The sequence below is a fragment of the Procambarus clarkii genome, chromosome 19 (assembly GCF_040958095.1).
Source record: "Procambarus clarkii isolate CNS0578487 chromosome 19, FALCON_Pclarkii_2.0, whole genome shotgun sequence".
NCBI lineage: Eukaryota > Metazoa > Arthropoda > Malacostraca > Decapoda > Cambaridae > Procambarus > Procambarus clarkii.
In genome coordinates this window covers 34798981-34804980 of record NC_091168.1, presented here as the reverse complement: position 1 = coordinate 34804980, position 6000 = coordinate 34798981, and the positions used below count along the sequence as shown (strand labels likewise).

Here is a 6000-nt window from a genome sequence, read left to right as displayed (position 1 = left end):
CGCTGCGCGTACTAGTGGCTTTACAAGAATGTAATTTTCTGACCAGGGGGAGAAAGATACTGGCAGTATGGGGCGTTAAAGTTTATTGAAGATTAAATTCTGCAGAACATGTAAATGTGTAAAGTTCAAATATAAAGTAAGTAATTATATAAAGTTTATATTAAACACGGTTTATATTATAGGCTTATAACAAAGTTGATATTATTAAACTTAATATTGAACATGTAAATATATAGAGTTTCAAAATATATAATTTAAGGACTATATAACGTTTATATTAAAATATATAAAGTAAATATATAAAGTAAGAATTAACAGTAACAATTCCAAGGACTAGATTTAACTTAAAAGGTACACCCGTAGTAAGTATGAGACCTTAGCCTATAGTGACATGGAAACTAATTCTGCAGAAACCTAAAGGTTAACTGGTACTAGAATTAAGGCCGAGTGCAAATGTGTAGTAATTATATAACACTAGGATATAACAGGCAGGACACAAAGAATAACTAATAAGTGAGAGACCACATAACACGTAATGTACCCGGCCAAGAGGCCGTAAAAGACCTAATGGATAAGGAGAAGGGGGTGTGACTACAAGTAGGGCTTACTAGCACCTAGACTGGGCAAAGTATTAGCTGCGGACAGCGGGACACTTGGGGACCGGCGCTGCACCCCCCTTCCCACATGCAGTGGGGAGACAAACGGGACAACTGTGCAAAGCATGACGGGGGTACAAAAGCAGCCGCTTGCAAAGGGGGGGAGGGTGGGGTTTTGCGAAGGCAGCGGCGAGGGCAGGCGGAGTGAGGCAGAGCCCCAGTGTGCGCCCGTATTTATACAGGCCCCAAACTGCCCGCGCAACGCGCTGCGCAATTGTTTCTTTCTCCCCCGCCAGAAAAATCCCCGCTTGCGACCAAGCAGTGACCATTACTGTACTATCCAATGTATTCTCACAAACCCAATTTTACCTTCTTGTATATATATAAATAAAATAAAATAAAATAAAATATAGGAAGAAGTCTACACACTGCTGAAGTTATTTATTTTAGTATCCATGGTAAGATCTTGTCTGACTTCCATCTCCTCATAGTTGTTTTCTCACTTTGTTTCTGTGACTTCCATCATGTCTAGCTCCTCATTCTTGTTCCTCACTTTTCTTCGTATTACTTCTATTTCAGTGTCTCTGTTGGGATTATCTGTCCCCTTAGAATTCGTAGTATGTGTGCGCATGTGTTTTTGGGTGTCGTGGGTGTATGATTGTCAGTATGCCAGCGTATTGGTCTTCTGCAGGTGGTGGCGGAGGACAAGGTAGAGTTGTATCTGCAGGCGGCGGTGGCGGGGAGCTACGACCTGTGGTGTACTGACGGACACAACCACACCGCCAACACCCAGTACCGTGTCAATGTCGGCTGTAAGTGTAGTCAGATTTGATTCTCAAGGAAGGATTTAAAATGTTTGTCAACACACACCATATATCTATTAGAAATATAGGACCATTGTGAATATTGAGTCAACACCATATATCAATGTTAAAGGCTAGGATTCAAGTAATTATGCAAGTACTTACGAATCTGTGCATCTTTTCATAATCTTTGGCGGCTTTGTCTATCTTTATTAAACAATTTACGAACATCGAAGCTTCCCAGTGAAAGGCCATTATTGTTATAAACAGCCTCCTAGTGCTTCGAAGTTCATAAACTGTTTAATAAATGTAAAGAAAGCCGCCAGAAATTGAGAAAAGATGTATAAATTCAGTTTATGTTCATCATTTAAATCTAAGGAGGTAGTATACCTACCTTAGGGTAAAGTTATCCAACTCTAATGATCATATATTTTGAAAGCAATTTATTGACCGAGTTTAAATTTGAATTCTGAAAGAAATTCAGTAATCGGAAATGTTAGGCATTAGGCTGGAACAGAGGTCCAATTAAGTCTTCTTCTAAAATTATAGAATATTGTTGTGAATTATGTGCTAATGAAAATAAATACTATTCAAATGACATGCATTAATTTGTATATTTATCTGAAAAAGATTTATTAAAGCCTTTTAAATTTTATTGATAACGCTGAGTAATTATTCCAGCTCAAATCTGTGAATGCTATGAAATCTAAACACTTCAAACATTATGAATTGTGAACACTACAAAATCTGAACACTGCAAAATTTGAATATTACAAAGTCTAAACGTTACAAAATCTGATTGCTACGAAATCTGAATTTCTCGCAAAACTCGTTAATTAAACTATACATTATCACTCTCCACAGATGAGCCATTAGACGTGACAGATTGGAGGTGTGTGTCGTATGGCTGGCAGGTGCTGCAGTGTTGTTGGTCACTTCCTTACAACCCCGCCCAGACCCGGAGCTTTCCCTACCTTCCTTACCTCACCTCCCCAACTGCCCTCAGGTGCGTACCTACAACCCCACTCAGACCTTCACCTCCCCCTATATTCCTTATTTCACCTAACCACACTACCTGACCCTCCACTAGCACAATATATGCGTGCTAAGTAGGTTTTAGAGATAACAAATCGACCAGTGAAAGTTATTTTTATGAAAAGCAAGCCAGTTAAATATAAATACTGTTCTAACATCAGAAAAGGGCATGATTCATCAAATCCAGGTAGGGAAGCTCATTCCCTCATGTGACGACAGCATTCTAAGAAGGAACACTATTATAGAAACATATAAAGCTCCAGGATGACTTACTAGATCGAGGAGGCTATCATGGAATTAAAAAATGGTTACAGAGGTACATAATGGGTTCAGGAACAGAACCCCAAAGTTCGTTTAGCTAAGCAAGTGACAATCTTTTGAAGCTAGTTACACAATTGTTAATGTTACATGCACATGTACATATATATACACATCCATGTACACAAATACATATACATATCAATACTATTTTTTATATCTAGTGATGCAAGAAGAGGCTCAAAACAGTCACTATACAAGGCACTTTATATCGATGGTGAGTCACACAGTTACTAGTCTTGCTACACACCCACCCAACTGGGCGGCAGCTTTAGTCATTACTGTAGGCTGCACCTACAGTAAGCAAATTTTGGATACTTCGCTAAGATTCCCGGCAGTACATCATTATGCACCAAGTATTTATACATTTCTTGGACTTCGTCGATGGTATTATCTCTGAATTCCTGATTTTTCACATTCCATTATGTAATGACGAAAAGCCATAGTCAACCCATCCTCCTGTTTAAATAACAACTATTGTGACGATCGTCAATAGTCACGAATTCGTACATACTTAGCTTTTAGATAGTAGTATACTGACTAGTAAGGAATTCTTAAAAAAATGAAGCTAACAAACAAACTTAAATATTCCTAGGCCTATATAGTATAGCACACATATGTACTATGTTAGGCCTCAGATATCGTGTAGTAGGCCTAGGAAGGTTAGGTTAGGCTAGTTTTGTTTTTCTTTGCAACACAAGTAAAAAATAGTTTCCCGGTTTGTTCAAATCAATAATGCCGATTTCTAGTTTCTAATTTTGTTGTACGTCGGTATATATATACTATGGTCCTCATCGTTGTTACAAGTACTACCACAACAGGAGGATGGGCTTTGACAGAGTTTACATTAAGTCCAATCTACATCAGCAGATGTTGTTTACTCCCAAAGGTACTTGCAGCCGAGCTTAAGCCTAGCAGTGGTAACATCCAGAAGACTGCTAACCTTATTGGATGACCCATAGACGTGCGGTTCTTCCTGCATAATAGAATAATGATAGATGGAGCAACTGGTGTGAATTTCACTTTGCCTCAAGTCTACGAGATTTTGATGATGTTCCCGGAATATTACTGCCCTCAGGCTGCTCAAAAGCAGTCCAAGATGGTAATCAATTTCCTCTTTACGAGCAAAAGTCTTGACCAACTCATCAGGTCTGTCATGCATTCGGAGAACAATATGGGAAGGAATCCACAGGAGACAAGCTCTGACTCCATCATTGATTAATACATTATATCTGTGTCTAGCTTCAGACACAAGCACGTCACAGTTATGCCTTGGGGAGCTGAGTGCAGTCAAGGATAGGTAAAAAACGAAAAACACCTGGAATAACTAGATATGGCAAAATCAGTGGAACCAGACTTAATCTAACCATGGCAGCTGAAGGCGGTTCCAGAAGTACTTCTTCAGTCGTTATCTAATTTTTTTATAAAATGCTTGAGACAGGACATCTTCCAGAAGTCTTGAGAAAGGCAAACATAGTCCCAATACTAAAAAAAATAGGAAAACAGGAGGTATTAAATAACAGACGGTGCCATTGACAAGTATTCCTTGTAAAGTGCTGGAGAAAGTAATCAGGTTGAGAAAGGTGGATCATCTGGAGAGGACTAACAGGTCAGCATGGGTTTCGAGAGAAAGTCATTCCTGGCAAACATGAGTTTTATGACAGTTACTAAAACAAGATGGGACAAAGAAGGCTGGGAAGACTGTATTTTCCAAGATTGTCGAAAAGCATGTGACACTATTCCTCGTGAAAGATTGCTGCACAAGATGGAGGATTAGGCTGGGATAACTGGGACAATTCTGAACTGGGTCAGGAAATACCAGAACAGAAAGGAAAGTCACACTAAGAGACAAGGGTTCAAACTGGAGGAATGTAACAAATGGGGGTCCCACCATCACCATATCAACTGACCCCCCCCCCCCCCCACACCACACCACCAACTGATTAATCTGATCACCACAGCTATCAATCTGCTGTATGGTGTCTGTTACTTTTGTTTAAATTACTATTCAAGTTGTCAATGTAATCAATTAGAGCTTTAATATACCAATGTGCTTTAATATACTTACTATTCTCTCTCATCTCATTTTTTTCTTGCAATGTATCTGTTATCATTTTATTAATTCTGCTAGAATTTACCTACTCAAAATTATGTTAGATTAAGGACCTGCCCGAAACGCTGCGCGTACTATTGGCTTTACAAGATTGTAAATACTATGCTATGTATTCTCTCTAACCCAATGTACCTTCTTGTATATAAATAAATAAATAAATAAATAAATAAATAAATAAATAAATAAATAAATAAATAAATAAATAAATAAATATATATATAAATAAAAACTGACCCCCCCACCACCATCTGAGCCCCCCCACCACTACATCAATACCACATCAATTGACCCCCACCCCCCACACCACCAACTGACCAATATCAGTAATAAACCCCACATTGTTTGAGTTAGGAAAATACCATTTGTCAAATATAGATAGTGTTTTTAAAAGATTCTCCCATTTTGCACCCGCAAGATAACGTAAGATTTTAAGGGCTGACAAATGTTAATCAAGGAGCTGTTCACTTGAGACCGTTAAGCAAGTCCCAGCTGTGTCTGGGTACAAGTGACAGAGTGAACAACCCAGCGGGTTTTCTTCCTATTGGGGAGTGTTGTACATGCTGCTATGGCGGTGTGTCCACTCACAGGATGAGTGGCGCTGCCCAATACTGTCACTATGGCGGTGTGTCCACTCACAGGATGAGTGACGCTGCCCAATACTGTCACTATGGCGGTGTGTCCACTCACAGGATGAGTGGCGCTGTCCAATACTGTCACTATGGCGGTGTGTCCACTCACAGGATGAGTGGCGCTGCCCAATACTGTCACTATGGCGGTGTGTCCACTCACAGGATGAGTGGCGCTGCCCAATACTGTCACTATGGCGGTGTGTCCACTCACAGGATGAGTGGCGCTGCCCAATACTGTCACTATGGCAGTGTGTCCACTCACAGGATGAGTGGCGCTGCCCAATACTGTCACTATGGCGGTGTGTCCACTCACAGGATGAGTGGCGCTGCCCAATACTGTCACTATGGCGGTGTGTCCACTCACAGGATGAGTGGCGCTCCCCAATACTGTCACTATGGCGGTGTGTCCACTCACAGAATGAGTGGCGGTGCCCAATACTGTCACTATGGCAGTGTGTCCACTCACAGGATGAGTGGCGCTGCCCAATACTGTCACTATGGCGGTG

At 40.4% G+C, this 6000-nt stretch overlaps 1 protein-coding gene across 2 annotated transcripts in view; it reads left to right on the top strand.

The window, feature by feature from the left end:
* Positions 1-500: 500 nt before the first annotated feature.
* LOC123757665 (uncharacterized) overlaps positions 501-6000 on the top strand; it is a 33339-nt gene continuing 27839 nt past the window's right edge. For both annotated transcript variants that reach the window (XM_069327275.1, XM_069327277.1), the window contains exons 1-2: positions 501-1408; positions 2264-2405. The gene's annotated coding sequence lies outside the window, so the exon portion shown is untranslated. The remainder of the gene's footprint in view (positions 1409-2263; positions 2406-6000) is intronic.